The sequence below is a fragment of the Pinus tabuliformis genome, chromosome 2_2, assembly GCF_031772625.1.
Source record: "Pinus tabuliformis cultivar Carrire ecotype Pingquan chromosome 2_2, CPIR1, whole genome shotgun sequence".
In the NCBI taxonomy this organism is placed as follows: Eukaryota; Viridiplantae; Streptophyta; class Pinopsida; order Pinales; family Pinaceae; genus Pinus; species Pinus tabuliformis.
This window is the reverse complement of record NC_142300.1, coordinates 946211529-946231528: the sequence shown is the minus strand read 5'-3', so window position 1 is coordinate 946231528 and position 20000 is coordinate 946211529.

Below are 20000 nucleotides of genomic sequence, written 5' to 3'. Positions count from 1 at the left end.
CTCCATAAAAAAAATCTTCCAAATGGAGTTTTGAACTAATTCTGGCTCTTGTACAACTATTGGAATTTGAACCTAAGTATCTTCAACAATTTCATCATCTACTTCTAAAAAAAAAAAATTATCCTGGCCATACACTGGGGAGTTATTTAGATTACCTTCTTTGGTAATTGTTTTAACAAACCTCAATTCTCTGTACAACCTTCTCTCATCTCCACCAAAAATTGAAATTGTGGCATATATGAGATCCAACCAGATGGATCCTCCAAGCTTCATGCCCCAGGATCTTAAAAGAAGCATTCCAAAACCTGAAGGGATGTCAAAAACTACCACGTCCATCACAATACTCCTGACTGAAATTTGTGCCAGAGAGAGAACCATATCGTTGATCAAGCCAACACACTTGACTCTCTTTGAATCCAATGAGTACAAGTATTTATAAGGTTTATTAATTTGTAGGCTCAGTTTCTCCATGATAGATAGAGGCATAAGATTATTTGATTCTCTTGAATCCAACATGAAATTATGTAACATTAAATCATGAATCAGAAGTGTAATATAAAAAGGTGGAGTTGTCAAACTAGACCTTTCCTTCTGTAGATTTATACTTTCTTGAGTAGTAGTCACCTATGTTAGATTTATAAAATTAGCAATCTTCTTTTTATAACCAATCTGATTTTCTAATTCGCTAATAGGATAAGACTATTCAACTTTTCCAATTCCTTCTCAATGTTAAAAGAATGCACACATTTCTCCACTTTAGCTTGTTCTTTTACCTCCTCATTCTGCTAAATTTTCTATTGCGGTTGAACAGTCTGGTTTACTTGCTTTTCTTGATTGGTCTTGTCTTTTGAGTTTTTGATGAATCTCCTTCAATGAATGGAATAGTTCAAATAGGATGCTTACCTTTATCACTATTTTTCTATACATTCTGTTGAGGTTTCTCCTCATTTTGATCTTGGGTTTCAGACCTTTTTCTTGATCCCAAATCATACTTTTTATGAAACTTATCTTGCATCAGGTTTGCAAATCTCCTACAGTAAGCATCGATATCTGCCTCATTTAAAGTAACCCAAGGATTGAAATCAACATCTCCTTCATATATTTCATCTTCTTCTTCTGACAAAGTGGAACATTGATTTTGTTGGAAATTAAATGCTTCTTCTAATCTCTCTTTTGGTTCATCCTTAACACGCAAAGGGGGTTGAACTTGATCCTGTCGATCCTTTTTTCCCTTTGTAAAATTTATAGAGGTGGTCTCCTAAATTGAGAATTAAAATTTCTATTTCGTGCTTGTTGGATTTTCCTTGGTGAATTCTTATTTCTAACTCCAATTTTACTAATTTTTTTGAGATATTTCATAAGACCTTGGTCATATCATCCATTTTTTCTCCTAAGTATCTCTCTATTGCAACAAGGACCAAACTTCCTCCTTCCCTTTTATTTTATCAACATGACTTGTTTTAGTCTCCACTTTTCCTGTTGCTGATAAATTTTCCTCTATCTTCAGAGAATTTGTTTGTATTTGATCTAAAGTGGGTGACCTTCTTTCTCTCAAGGTAAAACCAAAATCAAGATCAAAGGCTCCTGCGAATACTACTTTTACAACAACAAGTGGAGGTTTGATTTCTACTGGCAAACTGTTATAGAGTTTATTAAGTCTTTTTATAAATTCTACAACGTCATCATTTTCCGTCCTTATGCTATTAAATTGTGTCAAGAAGTATCCTTGATCCTTATTTTCTCCCCATTTATGCATGAAAACATTCTCCAACTCCTCCCATGTGTTAATTGAGTTAGCTAGGATACTTTTAAACCATTTCTGTTGGGCATGGAATCCCCCCAAGGCATGTTTTGGGGCTCAAAGCCCAAGTTTTGACCTAATATTGTTGTAAAGACTCCACGAATTGCAGACATGGAGTGTGAAATGTATCATAGAGTCACAGGGTTGCCTGCCCTAGTTTTGTAATGTAATGTCGGCCTACCCATGGTCTATGGACCATGGGATTGTATAAATAGAGTGAGGCTCTAAGTGTAAAATAGAACTAAGGAGAGCCAAGTGGAAGAAAAGAGCAAGAGTCTAAGTGTCTAAGGGTGTCTTAGGTCATAGGGTAGGAGAAGGCTCTGCAGCTGAGTGCACAGAGGCCTAGTAGTCTGCCGCTAAGCGCACCGACCCTTGTAGCTGAGTGCGCAGGGCAAAGTCAAGTCTGTAACCGAGGAAGAAAATAATAGAGAAAAGTTTTATCTTAATTCCGTGTAGACTAAGATAATCAACTAACATTGGAATATTAGTAAGGACTTGGGTAATAATAGCATTCGGCCCCCGACTAGGGCTGTGCAAAGGCATCATCTCAGGCTGCGAGGTACGGGCAAGTGCATGTAGCGACATGTACATAGGGTCGAACCGTGGACCACTTGAACTCATTAGACATCTCCAGGGTGCGGAAACCTGGTTCTAGCACCCTCCCATACTACTTCGGGTGAGACCTCAGTCCGTGCTTCGCTGATTGTTGCCGAAAGGGCCAGTAGTACGGGATTTGTTTGGCTAAATCACCTCTGAACCTGGGTCGAGCCCCAACAAGCCAACAAATGGTTCTATTGCCAGGACCAGGATCTGCATAAGAGATGTATGATGTCGTGTCATTGGAATCTAACAAAGAAATAAATTGAAGAGTGGCTGAATGGAAAGATTCACGAGTTCGCGACGCAGGAAAACAAGAATCCGCGAGTATCGAAGGAGGAGTGGTTAGAGTGCTACTTATATATGGAAATCCATGAAATTTTCTTTGCATCCTTCCCCTCTGAGTTGTACGAGTGGATCGTGAAGTTATCAAATAGTCAAGGAAGGTGTAGGCTCAACAAACCTATTGTGTGGACTCCAAAGTTAGTGCATAGACTAGAAGCATTAAAAGATAAGATTGTGCACGTTGTGGACCATTGGATCAATCGAATTATAGGAGGGTTTATCATCGAGTTCACGGTAGACACTTCAGTCAACTGCAGCGAGGCGGAACGACACTTCCTCAAAGGACCACGAGGTAAGTATGTTAATTCTTTGAACACTTGGATTAAGATGCTACTGTGTGAAAAGCGGGTTATGCAAATCAATTGATGTTTGGGGCTACGTGAAGTCAGAGGATCTATAGAAACGAAGGTAGCACAGAGATAGAAACGAGCCCCTTGATTTCACCTTGACGAGAAAGCGAGGAAGAGCTCGCGAAAGTTTCACCAAGAAGTGCGATCAGTCTGATAAGGCAGTGAATTTTGCGCATACCACCCCCACCTACACCACCACTAGTTTCACCATCTTCACCCCCATCTCCACCCACACCACCTTTGCCACCACCACAGTTCAATATGGCGAGCACAATAAAGTTGTCGGTGTTCAAAGGAGTAGGGAATGAAGATCCAGACCAATTTTGGTTCGTGGTAAAGGCTGTATGGGAAGCGCAAGGGGTCACGGATGACAACATAAAGAAAGCAATGTTGGTCAGCGCCTTGCAGGATCATGCACTGACATGGTACATTAAGCATTCCAATGACAATCCAAACGTAGGAATCATGGATATCCAAGTTGCGCTAAACAAGGAATTTAGCAGGCCAAAATTGGAGACACAGTCGATTATCGGGTTTAAGGAAATCACGATGCTTCCAGGCGAGACCCCCTAGGAGCTGGATTAGAGACTGAAGGGTATGATTCGTGAAGCCAATATGACCTTAACAGATGGGCAGCACCGCACATGGTTCGTAGCATCATTAACGCCGCATCTAAGGACCGCGTTGTCACAACAGAAGCTATCCACTCAGGTCGAAGCATTGGAGATCACAATGAGACTGCACGAGACCCCGATACAAGATCCTAACCTGGGAGTCCAACAGATCCACATGCAGTTGAAGAACTTGTGTCTGGAGATGTAGAGCTTGAAACAAGACAGGACAGCCCGCCCAGAAGCATGCAAGGAGGTATGGTGCATAAAGTGAAAAGGCCAAGGACATGACAAGGACCATTGTCCAGTCTTCACGAACTACCTGGCAGGAGGAGGGCTGATGCCATTGAGACCAAAGGCACAAGTAGGACCGAGTGTGGCACCTACATTATGGTGTGTGATTTGTCAGATAGGAGGGAAGCATGCTACAGATAACTGCCACCTATTACAAAAGTATACGCAGACGTCCCAACAGTTGTTTTGTAATTTCTGCAGGTCAGTAGGCTATGATGAGCGCACCTATAGAAGTTATGAACTGATGATGGATCAAAATCCTACCTATAGAGTTTAGACCAAAACACGAGCTCTCGATCAGAATGCAAGGATGGCGCGCACTGGATTTCAAGGGCGTGGACGAGGTCGAGGCGGAGTGGGACCAAGAAGGGGTTGCGGACAGCTGATTTTCTACAATTACGGAGGGCCATCACATTACACCCACGTTTGTAAAAATCCGATGAGAGCATCATGTTTATATTATACCTAGTTTGATCATGAGATGGAGAACTGCCCCACACTAATAGCCAGGCTGTGCGAGAAAGGAACACTCCAGCCTCCCCCAACTCAGAACCTGTAAATGATGAGGTTTGAGCAGCGTGAGGAGGACCCAAATGTAAGCATCGTGCTCCGAAGTGGTATTACGATAGGAGATGATAAGGGAAAGTATCCCGAAGAGAGTGCCTGGTTTCGCAAGGCTCCAACAAAGGAACTAGAGTTTGATTTGGAGCGCATGAAGCAGACATTCATGGAAGCTAAGAAGAGCTTAGTGGAGGTCTCCACTTCAGGTAGTAAAGACAAACTAGAACCAAAGATGGACCCATCAATGCTCACTACCTTTCTGGAGACATGCATGAAGCTACTGTGTGATAGCAAAGCGGTGAGAGGGGTTGCAAGAACTCATCACTAGATGTGCTAGATTAGGGCAACCGTGCATAGTCCAGAAGCTTGGGAAACACACAACGCAAACAGGAAGGGAAATGAGATTGACTGCGTAAATCAGTGAATATGAAATGGATCAAATGATTTTGGATCTAGGATCGGACACGAACGTCCTACCAAAGCAGACATGGGAGCGCATGGGCAGGCCCACATTGCAATGGTCTCCTATTCAATTGCAAATGTTGAACTAGCAAAAGATCCTACCGATAGGAATATTGCGGTAGATATCGAAGGTGCAAGCATGCTTGCAGATTTCGAATTGATAGAGATTTTTGATGATAGCAATCCCTATCCCGCACTACTAGGAATAGATTGGGCCACTAACATGAATTGAGTGATAACTCTAAAGAAGCGCGAGATGATTTTTGAGAAAAAGTCACTACGCGTAGTGGTACCTTTAGACCCTGCGGAAGGATCGTGCTACATAGAGCCAGTGCACGACGATGAGAGTGATGATGATCTAGACTGTATCTATAAGATAATCGCTCGGGAATAGGATTGGGTGAATCCTACAGCAGATGGCAGGATTTCATGGGAGCGTGAAAGCTCCTGCACCTCAGATTCGGATGAGGAAATAGAACGATGGCAAAACCAGTTACATGAGGTAACCACACTCAACTGCAACATGATGATAAGGTCACTGCACTGCGTGACAACAGAGGTAAGAGATCTGCCTATGTATGACGGGTTGACAGCAGTGGATGATTTCATGAACAAGTTTAAGAGAGAAGTGCCAGAACAACAATGTTTTGACGCTCTGAAATAGGTACTGCATGCTACGTTGGCAAGGTGGTGGGGTACGCACTAGCAGAATTTTGAGGACTGGTGGGGATGCAAAAGGATGATGCACCTACGATTTGGGAAACTGTAGATGTAGGTAATAGATAAGTATGACGGACAGGATGATCCACGTGCACACCTCGCGAAATGGACCAAGGTCTACAGGGAAGAACCCCAACCTAAGTGGGTGCATATATTCTATCATACCCTAGATATCATACCTATGAATTGGTATACTTAGATGGAGCTCTGCCATGGCACGAGCGAATGGGATATCTTGCGTGAAGGATTCCTGTTAACCTTCACATTCAAATATCGTTGGTGGGATACTGTTGATGATGCACTACAAGCAGAAAAAGCAGCTATCTTCAAAATACCCCAGGAGCCAATGGAAGTGCTTCAGCCGGAATGGGCGACCCAGCTGAGCTGCGTGCTGGAGTGTTACAATGTAAATATTGAGGAGGATGATGATGATCCATGGAATATTAACATTCCAGAAACTGAAGGTTGTCACAAAGTTTGAGGACCATTGATTGAAGATCTTGACATCACCGTGCTGCTAAAAATGAAGTAGGTAAAATGGGATGGAGGCTGAACCAAAGTATGCAATGCTCGGTGATTATTTGGATGATGTCATGGTGGATAAGGTCGCTGAGTTACTCTGTGAGTACCAAGAATTATTCCCGACCAAAATTATGGATTTAAAAGGGATCGTTGGTGACTTAGAGATGATGAAGATCACCCTAAAACTTGACGTGAAGTCAGTTAAGTAGAGGCCTTACCTCTTGAATCTAAAGTATAAGGAAAAGGTCTACCTAGAACTAGACAAAATGCTCACAGCCAGAAATATTGAGCCAATGGAAGAATCCGACTGGGTGAGCCCTATGGTAGTGCAGGAGAAAAAGCAGAAGGGTGAAATAAGAATATGCGTGGACCTCAAGAAGCTGAATGATGCCTGTGTACACGACCCATTCCCGACACCATTCACAGATGAAGTATTGGAAAATGTTGGCGGATAAGAAGCATACTCATTCATAGAAGGTTTCTCAGGGTACCACTAGATCAAAATTGTGCCGGAAGACAGGAGCAAGACAACCTTCATAACGGAATAGGGCTACTTTCAATACACTGTTATGTCATTTGGGTTGAAGAACATGCCAGCCATATTTTTGCGCATCGTTGTTGCCACATTCAAAGAATACATCCACAAGTTCCTGGAGGTCTATTTGGATGATTGGACTGTCTTTGGATTGGTTAAGCACCATGTAGCAAGCTTACGCTTGATGCTGGATACTTGTCGATGACATCAGATAGCACTGAACCTTAAGAAGTGCACATTCCTCGTTCCCTTTGGGAACCTATTGGGACATGTGGTCTGCAAATAGGGATTGATGGTGGATGCCACGAAGATTGTAGTGATTCTAAATTTGGAAGCACTGCGAAGTGTTCAATAGTTGTGCGCTACCTTCGGACACACAAGGTACTACAGGAAGTTCATAAAAAGCTATGCCCAAATCACCGCGCTGATGGAGAAACTATTGAAAAAGGATGTCACATTTCACTGGAATGATGATTGCATGAAGAGCCTGGATGTCCTAAAGGGGAAATTAGCCTCCACTCCAATCCTGGTCTTGCCAAAATGGGATGTGGAGTTTCATGTCCATGTTGATGCGTCATGTATCGCGTTGGGAGTAGTGCTCACACAATAGGGTGGAGTGGACTTGGATCACCCTATCATATTTGCAAGTCATAGATTGTCCAAAGCTGAGAAGAACTATTCCACAACCAAGTGCGAGGGGTTGGCGATGGTGTACGCGCTCCAAAAATACCGACACTATTTGCTAGGAGGACATTTCAAGATGTATACAGACCATTCCACGCTAAAGTACTTGGTCAATAAGCCTGTGTTTGGGGGGTGCATATGTAGGTGGCTCTTATTGTTCCAAGAATATGACTTTGAGGTCGTGGTAAAACCTGGACGCCTGAACATAGGACCGGATCACTTGTCACGTATTGAGACAGGTGAGGAACCTACTAGTTTGGAGGAAGGATTACCTGATGCACAACTCTTTGTTGTGCATGTCGTGGACAGACACTTTGAAGATATAATCCACTTTTTGACAATAGGGACTGCACTGAAGGAATACTCCGTCCAACAGAAGAAGGAATTGGTGGTGTGCGCAACAGACTTTTCTGTCATTGCGGGGAACCTATATAAAATGGGAAATGATGAGATATTGCGAAGGTACGTACCTGAATTTGAACAAAGTCAGATCCTTGCGGAAGCACATAGGGTGTTACAGGAGGACACTATGTAGGACGAGTGACCACACAAAATATTCTTCACGCAGGGTTGTGGTGGCCAACCCTTCACTAGGATTCAAAAGCACACTGTAAGGCCTGCGATATATGTCAAAGGACTGGAAAACCATTGCGGAGGGACGAGATGTCATTGAATCCACAAATGATGCTGCAACCATTTGAGAAATGGGAAATCAACTTTGTGGGACCTATCAAACCTCAGGGAAAAATGGGCACATGCTACATCATCACTGCGATGGAGTACCTGACACGATGGATGGAAGTGCAGCCGGTCAAAGACTACACAACTGCTATGGCTGCGAAGTTTTTGTTTGAAAATGTCTTGACCTGATTTGGCTGTCTGAAAATCTTAATGAGTGATCACGGTACACATTTCCTGAACGAAACCATTAGCGTGCTCACAGAAGAGTTCCAGGTGTATCATCAGAAAAGTACACTGTATCACCCACAAGCCAATGGGACAGTAGAAGCATTCAACAAAATACTGGAGATTGTGCTAACCAAAGTGTGCAATGCGCAACGAAGCAATTGGGACTTGCACATACCTACAGTGCTATGGTCTTACAAGACAACGTGCAAAAAAATGACGGGACAAACACCTTTCCAGTTAGTTTATGGCGTGGAAGCTGTCATGTCGATGGAATGTATCGTACCTAGTCTGTGCATAGCAGTGCTCACATGGATGACTCACCGCGAAGCTCTAGAGGAAAAGCTCTAGCAATTGGAAGAACTTGAGGAGGAATGGTTCTTGGCTAGCTTTCATCAACAGGTACAAAACCAGCGTGAAAAGGCCTAACACGACTGCCATATTAAGTTGCACACCTTCAAGGTAAACGATTTAGTGTTGTTATATGACAGTAAGTTTGAAAAATTCCTGGGAAAGTTCAGAATGCATTGGCTGGGACAATATGTGGTTAAGGAGGTCACAGACGGAGGCACAGTCTAGCTAGTCAAACTAAATGGAGAACCCTTCCTAGGTAAAGTGAATGGAAGCCGCTTGAAGCCCTACACGGGTGGACCGACTATCTTACTAGCTGGCAGAAGCACAGTATTCGCGCTCCAAGGAGCCGGACAAAGGCACAAGACTATAAACATATGCAACAGATACCGATACAGATGTATGGAAGTAGTTTGGATATAGAGGTCTCGAAACAGTGGATACAGCAAATTCAGCAAGCAGCAACTCAGTGCGCTTTAGACCTCAACGTAGTTCGAGAACAGTTGGAGGGACTCTGTGCCAAGATCACCGCACTGACCGAGTGACTCGAGGGTGAGTCACGATGTTTGTGTTGGGGGCCTGTTGGGCATGGAATCCCCCCAAGGCATGTTTTGGGGCTCAAAGCCCAAGTTTTAACCTGATATTGTTGTAAAGACTCTGCGAATTGCGGGCGTAGAGCACAAAATGTATGATAGAGTCACAAGGTTGTCCACCCTAGTTTTGTAATGTAATGTCAGCCTACCCATGGTCCATAGACCATGGGATTGTATAAATAGAGCCAGGCCCTAAGTGTGAAACATAACTAAGGAGAGAAAAGTGGAAGAAAAGAGCAAGATTCTAAGTGTCTAAGGGTGTCTTTGGTTGTAGGGTAGGAGAAGGCTCTGCAACTGAGTACACAGAGGCCTAGTAGTTTGCAGCTAAGTGCACGGACCCCTGTAGCTGAGTGCGCAGGGTGGAATCGAGTCTGTAACTGAGGAAGAAAATAATGAAGAGAATTTTTATCTTAATTTTGTGTATCTGTTCTTGGGTTATTGCATGTTTGATATAAATTGCAAATATGTTGTTTATTTACTGCGTGCACCTATATGAATGGTTTATATTGTTAAGTATAACTTAAAGCATGCAAGTAGACTAAGATAATCAACTAACATTGGAATATCAGTAAGGACTTGGGTAATAACAGCATTCAACCCTCGAGTAGGGCTGCGCAAAGGTAGCATCTTAGGTTGCGAGGTACGGGAAAGTGCGCATAGCAACATGCACGCAGGGTCGAACCGTGGACCACTTGAACTCATCAGACATCTCCAGGGTGCAAAAACCTGGTTCTAGCACCCTCCCATACTACTTTGGGTTAGACCTCAGTACGCGCTCTGCGGACTGTTGCCGAAAGGGCCAGTAGTACCGAGATTTGTTTGGCTAAATCACCTCTGAACCTGGGTCAGGCCCTAACAAGCCAACAATTTCCTTACTTCCCCATCAATAGATTGCACAAACAACCTCATGACAACATCCAAATATTCAACATTTAAGTTTTCTGCAAAAACACATAATGTTTCCACATGCTTTTCTATTATCACTTCATCTTCTCCTATAAATTGAGGTAATAATTTTAAATAGTCTTGTGGCATAGAATTCATGGGATAAGGCAAATTTAAGGATGCATTTCTATTGAGTAAAAACCCTAGAATCACCATATTTTGATCTAGAGGTGGGGGAAGGTTTACTGTTTGTGACTTAGATGGAAAAGAAGGCATTGGAGGTATTGGAAGTGGCTGTCAAACTGTTGTAATGTCTTGAGATATAGTTGGTATATAAATACATCTTATTTCTTCAACTTCTAACAAGGTAGGGAAAGAAAGGGAGATTGACTCAAAAGACTTTTCTTCTAATGTGGGTTCTGGGAAAGTAAAATGAGGAGGAGGAAATTCTCCTTCTAAAAAATCAAAGGTTTTTTATGAAACTTCAGGGGTGTTAACTTCAACATTCTAAGAACTAGAACTAGAATCCCCAGGAGAAGACAAGATAGGACTCAGGGTTTTTGGAGATTATTTTTCTCTCCAAACTCTCCTTGAGATAATATTTTGAAGATTATACAAGGCTGGGGTTTTCTTCTACGAGGTGTCAGACCAAGTATGAGGTATTTTTGGAGCAAGGATTGCTGGTAATAACTCGCTTTTGGTGAGTGGCTTCATCCCACACATTTTCTTTTCTCACCATACAAATAAATGCTTGGACCAAATACCCGATGAAAAACAACTTTGTCCTCCATTCCCTGGCAATGACGCCAAAAGATGTTGTAACCATAGGGACAACCTCTAGCTAAAAGGAGGCCAGTTCCTATAACATCTTTTCAAAATAAGTAAAATATTTTCTTTAAAAACTGTAAATATCATTTCCTAGAGATATTTAATTAAGGTGTAATGTTCTTTCGACCCTTGGAAAAGGTAGCACATCCTCAAGATGGCCAATATGTCTGTGACTACAGTTTACTGAGGTTGTAGTATGATAGGAAAGAATTCTGAGAATAAAGATTCAATGTAGAGGGCTGAGATAGAATCCTTTACACAAAATCTTAGCAGAAACTATGGAATGAAAGAGGATGAATTGATGAAAATGTGGAGTGCTTTTTAAGGTTTCTTTAAGTAAAATTTTACAGGTAATTTCCGTTATTATATCAGCACTAGTAAATTTGTTTATAAAAAGAGACCAAACAATTCATTACACATATTTCAATAGAATAATAAACACAATGAATGACTTAGAAATATAGAAAACACATCATATCCAACACATATGAGGAATGACTTGAAAACTTTTATTAGTTTTGGAAGAATAATTTCAAGACATTACATAGCAAAATATATCATCTCCAAGGCAAAATTTGAAACCCCCCTCTTAGTCCCTCTGTGTTCTTTTAAAGAAAAGTTACATCTGAGATAGTTATGAACTACTATCAACTACTTTAATTACTTCTTAACTAATCTCAACTATTTGAGTCCCTTTAGAATACTTGAAAACTATTACAAAAATACAAAATAAAATTATTTTAATTTTTCAAAATAAAGTCATTTGGACTTTCAAGACTCTTGTTCTTTTGATATTTCTATCTTTCTTGATGTAGCCCCAGGTTCCACCACTCAAAAATTCAATGGAATGACAATATTATGACACTTCTTCCAAAGAGATAGATCAAGAACTGGACTTTGGATCATTCTACTATAAGCCATCCTTAGATTTTTCAACTTTGTATAGTTTGGTTTGTTTGTAAATAGAGTTTTAATTTGCTAAAGAAACTGGAAATATCTCTTTAGATAATTTACTATTGTTGATCCCTTTAGAAATGCATCTTTTTCATGTGATGAATTGACCTTGCTTTTGGCCTCTACTAAAAGTGTTTCATAGCAGCTCCCATGAAAGTAGGTTTCCCTATTGATCCCAGAAAGTTAGTAGTCTTGCTCTAATCCTTTTATAAAAATTGGAATTTAAAAATGCAATTGATTCTTTAACCTCCTCCAATCTACTCTCTGTTTTTTTCTGTACATATTTTTCTAAACCATTTTACTTATTTCCAACGCCACAATTTTCCTATATGAAATATCCACAGGTTTCATCTCTTGGGAGAATTTGGAACTCAAATATTTAATGATTTTTTTTCTATCTATGCACTTTCTTGTGCTTGGTTTTTGTTTTTATAAATAATCACCTCATAGGATATAATCATATATTTTTCTTCTGCAATAACATTCATGTGTTCCCAAATAGATTGAATATGATGGATTATATCATTCCACATAATTTTCCTTTCTTGAACCAAGGACATGTTTCCTTTGAGTTTCTCCTTCAACTCCTTTATTTCCTCACATGCTGACTGGTATTTAGCATTAGATTGACTTGAATTCTCCCTTAACACATTTAGCTTCCTTTATTTATGTTTTAGTTGTTCTTTAGTATCACTTAGGTCCTTTTGTAGTTTCTTCAACTCGTCCTATGGGATCTTTAATTCATTTATGACCCTAGTTATCTTTTCTATTGGATCCTCTGAGTTAGATGATACTAATATGGTGCATACATGCTTCTTTATTTTCGACTGCAAATATGCATTTTTTCTACTTGAGTATTTCAATTTCATGGTTTCTTTCCAACAGTTTCCTTTTCAAAATCTCTTTTTCTTTCTCCACTTGAGCTAGTTCAGGTGTCTGCACATGTTCTACTGCAGGTAGTTTTAACTTCTTCCTCAAAGTTTGGACCTTTTATTTTGTGCTTTGTATCAGAGCTTGAATGGTTTTTCTGTCTTCTGGATGCACTCTAAGTTTAATGATGGACTTCTTGAATTCCTCATTCTAGTTGTGAAGAGCTCTGGAATTTTCTCTCTCCTACTTAAGTTGATATATTACCTTCTCTAAGAGTGCCTCTACTTTATTTTATGTGAAATAAGACTTGCTAAGACCACTGTATATTAAATCACCAGACTGCTTGCGTAGATTGATATTATCTAGAAGAGGAATATATTTAGTATTTATAAATAAATTTAAAGAGTTAAATTATATAGCTAATGAAATAGACTGAGATACTAGATGAGTAAATGATAACCTCAATTGGTTCTTGTCAAGATCCATGGTTGAGAGGAGCCTAGTTTGATAACAAGAGACTTACTGGGTGTCTAATTGTGTTGCAACATTATCTCTTACCTTTACATTTTTTCTTCAATTTCTTGGAAGTCCTTTTGTAAAGCATTAAGGGAAGAAGTCTCTTCTTAAGTAGGAATTGGGGATGAAGGTAAACATATGGTATTCCCCAATTGCACTTGGAATCCCATTTCTCTTGAAGGATTTTCAATCAGCTATGAAGGCTCTTGTTAGAGCCTAGATTGACTTCAGGCTGAAGGGAGAAGGGAGGCAATTCTAGGGTAACCACAAACCACGCTTAACCTGGTAGCTAGCCCTACCAGGTCAGGAGAGGGCTCTCTCCTTGTCAATATTAGTCAAGAGGACTGGATAAAATATGGATTTTAGGCTAGGTATAGTAGGTCTAGTGTTTTGATTGATTTTTTTTGGGTTTTTGCTGGATCAAATGGAGCAGGCAGTTTTGTGTCCGGGAAATCAAGTCAGGATGTAGGGTGTTCTATGGGGTGAGGTAGGTAGGTATTTTGGCACTTGAAATTGAGTGAGATGATAGGTATGATACTGGTGAGGAGCTGAGGAGGGCATGAAAAGATCATATATACTTCTCAAACAGTAGAAAACATAAAAAACTGAATGGTTTCCCAAGGCAGAGCACTATAAACAATGAATTCTACCTATCTATCTTGATTCCATTCAGCTAGAAGCAATGAATTAGATTGTGGCATACATCAAACATGTGAAAAACTGATTACAAAAGAAGAAACTATGCATAAACACCATACCACAAGTATCCCATAAAAAGCGCTGCAAATCCTAGTTTATTTCCTTGCCAAACTGTTGATAAATGTGTACAATGTAGCTCAGAGCATCCAAGAGAGTCCAACATTTGCTAATGACTGAAAAAGTACATAATATAGAAAATCAAACCACCTATGCTAGCCATCAAGGGTCGAGTCCAAGAGATAAGGAACTATTATAACCATTTCCAAACAAGGAGCAGGAATATAGGCACTGGAACAACTTTCCTCTATAAGCATGGAAACTGATTCATTAACCCCCAAACCACCTCAAAATGATGAATCTTCCCTCTAAGGTCATTTTACAATTACATTTACATAGAATAGCATCATTTACAATCATAAATTGATCCATGATGACAGAAAAATTAAACTTGTAGAAAAACTAGGCGAAAACTGGATTTTTGAGCAAACTAGCTCTATGCGTAGCGCCACTGGCCAGGTGCGTAGTGCCACTTCACAGCTACTTTGGGAGGCCTCCCCTCAGCCAAATTGAGCCCACAATAGCTCATTGGAAAGGTATTCCTGTTTAGTTTCTAGAACATCTTGAATTTTTGCATTTAGAGGTCATTTTCCCCCTCAAAAGGGAAATATCCCAAGGCTGCTTCTGTGTGTCCAAAAAGAGGTAGAGAGGTCATTTTTTGATGGTTTTTTTTACCTTTTGGTGACCAATTTTTGCTCCAAAATTGCTAAGATTTTTTGGGTTTGATGCTATCATCATGCTAAATCCAAATATACAAGCCATTTCTTCAAAAAGTCCTCCAATGAAAAGCGTAGCGCCTAGCATCGGTGGCGCTACGCACCTAGGGCAATTTTCTGTGTTTCAAAATTTCAAAAATTGAAAATGACCAAAATTTGTCAAAACTTCCCCAAATTTGGCATGGGACACCACCATTAGTTACTTTGATGGGCTAGTGAGGCTTTAGCCAAGATTTTCAACTTATCTTCTCCTTTTTTTCTCTTTAAGGCCTTCCTCAACCTAGCCTTACGCTTCCTCATACTTATGTTGCAGATTTTATTCCGTGTCATGTAGAGATAGGCCATGTGCCTCATCATTTGGCTATCTCTATTGGCCCTCTGAAATAATAGCATGGTGATATTGTGAAGCTTACTCCAGCAAATGTCACCTCATTGTTATGTAAATGAGTCATAAATAGCCTAGCCAACTCATGGTGAAACCTGACCCTTTCCATCATTTCACAAAAACCAAAACATGACTGGTGTTTAAACAAGAAATGGAAAATGGGTAGGCTTGCAGCTACCTCAAACTGGTAGGCTCCTCTATGATATGTCTTCCTCCTTTATGAGGCTTCCTGTGCTGTATGTTTCTCTCCCTGGAACTGTCACTAAGGGTGTCTTCTTCAAGCTCATATTCACTGTCTCTCTCCATTGTTTTTATAGTTGTATTCTCTTGTGGTGAATGAAGAGATAGGGTGAATGAATGTAAGATGAGTATGAAGATATTTTATAGGTAAGTAGGTGACGGTGAATGGGAGTGTGAATGGGATTTAGCGAGTGAGTAGGGTTTGGGGATAGTGTAGGGTTTGGGGTGTATGTATAGGGTTTGGGAATTTGGGAAAATATATGAGGGAATGATGTTTAGGGAATTTTATATGAGGGAATGGGGTTTAGGGAACAATAAATGAGTGAACTTTAAAATTTATGAGACAGTTTGGTGAAAACTAGGGTTTGACTTCTTGAGACACAAAATCACCAAAGACCAATGCAAAAACACTTTTCAACAAGAATTATTGAGTTACTTACTTGCAAAGAGGTAATTTGGGATTTTTGAGGTGAATTGGGGCGATTTGGAGCGATTTGGGGCTTGGCTGCTAGGTGTGCAGCGCCTCCCAAGTGCATAGATAATTTTACAGGACACTTTTGAAGGCCTTCCAGTGTCCAAATTGGGTGTGGGATAGCTCGTTGGAAATCTTGGTGAGTCTACTTTCCAGAACATCTTGAATGTTTCAAGTTGGAGTTCATTTTCCCTGCCAAAAGTCCAATCTTCCAAGACTGGTCAAAATGTGCAGAATGAGGCTGCCTAAATGCAGAGTGTTGTTGCAGTCAACTTTGGAAGGTCTTCCTCAGATCCAAATTAAGCTCATGATATCTCATTGGAAATCTCTTTATGTATACGTATCAGTTGACTCATCAATCAAGTCATTTGGTCATTCCACCTAGGAGAATATTTGATTTTACCAAGGTCACTCCAGAGGTGCATTAACCCTCCTGAGGAAAATGATGCTTTAGACATTTCTCCCAAACCATGAAACATGTGTAAAAACGGAAAGAGGTTGTTATTCTTGGGTCAATTATGGACAAAAACCTCTCTCACTTTTGTCAAATTCATCTTCTATTTCTCAGAAACATCATTTGAATAAAACCTATCCGGATATGTGGAACAGGGGATTGGTAGAAATGAAGGGAAATGAAGGGGATAAGGGCCTTCTAAATTCTTGAGAAAATTTTGGCGAATAGGTAGGGATGTTAGGAAGTAGGGGAAAGTGTAATTTCAATAATTGAGTGAGGGGAAGGGGTCCAAAATGTCAAAACACAGGCCTAGCCTAGAAAATTGTCAAATTGTAGCAATAAGCGAGGGTTTGTGGGAAAATGATGAATTTGAGGGATATCAGTGATGGGAAATGCTTAAGAAGGTATATTAAGGATAGGGAAAGGTGTATTAGCATCAAGATACACGATTTGTTTATGATTTGACCATCCAATAAAAATTACCTTCAAAACCCTAGGAGAGGGAAATGAGCGTTACCTAAAGCACAACTGGAGCACGAACAAGGTGTAAAATGACCCATTGGAACCTGAAATGATGATGAAAACTCTTTGAATGATGGTACATTCAGCTGAATGATGACATGGACCGACATTTGGAAAACTTTGGAAGGAGTGAAAACAATCCTAGACCTAATACCTAGTGACCAAATTTTACTTGAAGACTCACTGAAATGACAAAATTTGACTTTGACACCCTAAGACCACTTTGTAAGAGAATGTTTGATCACTAGTGGAAGGCTTCAAGGATTGACACTAACAGCTCTGACTCCCTCCTTGAGTTTTAGGTTTTTTACTTGATTGTAAAATTTCAATATCAATGTCCATAAATTATGTAACATTTCTTTTCAGGCATTTTTCTTTAGGAAGAGGAGTTTCTACATCTATACTTTGTTGATATTCCTCCATACCAATATTTTCTAACTTTTCTAGCTCTGGTCTTGCCTCATGGGTGTTTGGAGCACAAGATATTTCCATTCCCCTTTTATAAATTACTTGATGTGGGTCATAATTCAATTTTTTTCCTTGCTCCAAATTCAATTCTTGCATCATTTTCTTAATTTCTTCTGCAACGTTTCTATTATTTATGATCAATGGACCCAATGTTCATGTTAGTTTAAATAAGAATCCCTTCCGAGATGGAACAAAATGGATTTTATCCACATTTAAACTTTGTCTAATAAATTCTAAAGCAAAAATGCTCATTGTTGCAAATACAAGCAGCTTGTAAGGTGGAATTTCTGGACCATATAACCTTATTTCTAAACAATCCTCAAAAGCATACCAATCACCAAATTTGAGGCCTTTTCTTAGCTACAATAATGATTTTTCTCGTGGAAGGATTCTTGGAGTAGGGAGATTAATTATAATCCTGTATACAACTAACATAAAGGACAATATATAATAGGAAAAGCCTTCATTATTTTCCTTCCTTCTAACAATATCAGTCCAATTAATGACAAACTACTTTTATTTATTTGGATCAACAATATTTAACCCCAAGTCATCAAATTAATCAACATGATTGTATAGGAATAGGTAAACAAGCAAAGATGGATATCTAAAACAACCAATGATGCTAAAGTTCTGAAATTGGAGGTTAATGGAATGCTCCCAGTAAGATGGAATATCTAATACAATGTCTAGTTGCATTATCAAATGGAAAAACCCAAGAGTAGAGAAATGATGGTTATAGTATCATATTTCCCCAATACACTCATAATAACTGAAAGGACTAGTTTAACAACTTCTGAAAATAATGTTATAGGAAACTCAGTGATATCTGGAGGGAGAGCAGAATCAAGAGGTAAAATGAGCCCAAACAATTCTTTTTATATTCTTTCAAAAGGATTTGATAGATAAACAAAAGAGAATCATGAGTGAAACTGTGTAGTTATCAAACTCAGGGAAGTTTAGAGCTTGAAGGATTAATAGAGAAGAGACCTAGAAAATATTGCCCCCCAAAAATTTCATGGAAAATTTTGTTGTGGATATAGAGAAGAAGTAATCCAACTAACAAATTCCGAAAAACGATAAGTATAAGGAATAATGGTAGAAACAAGACCAAACTTTATTACTTGAAGCGAGACTTTTGACTCAATTTGTCCAAGGAATAGGTTTTATTGTATTTCCATGAGGTTTATAAAGGAGTTAGGGTAAAAAATTTCCCTCTCCATATCCATTAGCAAAATATGTGTTGTTGACGCAAACAAAGTAATTTCCTTAGCCATTTTAACTTTTATTTTTCATTTAAAAGTGGAGGGGTTTGAGTGATATTGTTATATGTATGCTTTTAGAAGAAGGGCATTGTAGTCCTAAGTCAAAAACAAGAGAAAATGTATCTAAAATAATAAGTATGGAATAGGATGAAGAAGTTTTTATTTAACGATGAGGTGTGAAAAAGAAGTGATGAGAATATGGACAAAAGGTATGCAATGTATGAGGTGGAGGATGACGTGGAAACAAAGGGTGACATGGAAGGGGTGACCTGGCTCACCTGTTATCCACTCGCTTCGCGTCGTGAGTGGCTCCATCTAAAATTGTTTTATGCCTTCGAGGGCTCAGATACTGATAAGTGGCTCACTTGTTACCCGCTCGCTTGGCGTTGTGAGTGGCTCCATCTAAAATTGTTTTATGCCTGCGAGGGCTTAGATACTGATAAGTGGTTTCGTCTCGAGTGATGGTAGGAAGGATCTAGGCTATAGATCACCCCAATAGTTGTTTCGAAAAATAAATCCTCAAGGGCTCCTCCTCACATAAATGTTGACTTTCTAGTCCCATCGAGTTTTAATAGGATGCAACTTAGTACACACATACAATGATATGTCATTGACCTACACACTTTTTAATCCTTTGGGCACTACATGCATGTGTGGAGTGGAACACCTTTTGAATTTTAATAAACATGTTTAACTTTATAGAACTTTAACTCTGGCATGACAAGCTAGACTCAAAACATAGATATTCGATGGAAAATTAAATACAAGGATTTTAAATTAGACCAATCATTTGAGTCCTTGTTTTTCTTTTTGATCTCTCTCTCTCTCTCTCTCTCTCTCTCTCTCTCTATATATATATATATTATATATATATATATATATTTTTTATTTTTTTTTATTTTTTTTTTATTTTTTTTCTTTTCTTTTCTGAAGGTCAAAATGAAAAATTGCTACAACAATCGCTCCACCAAGGGATTGCATTTTGTAAATAAAGAGTTGAGAACCACAGATTAGTGCCTTCACCTCAGGCATGGAGTTGTATTGTAAACCAGACAATGCAGTAAAATAAATACACCATATACTTATTATGGAATCGTCGATATTTACAAAGAAAACTATCATTGACTTTCAATGCTAGAAATAATGTTTTAGATACCGCCTGCTGACAAGCAATTGCAACAACTCACAATCAAGATTTTCCAAATGGAAGCTGTTGTTACCTCAAATTTCAACAATCTTGAAATGTCCAAACCACAGAGCATCAAATTTTCCATGCTTTTCGTTGTCCTCTTTCCTGACATCCCATCTAAGTACAAGGTTTCCAAGCTGGAATAATC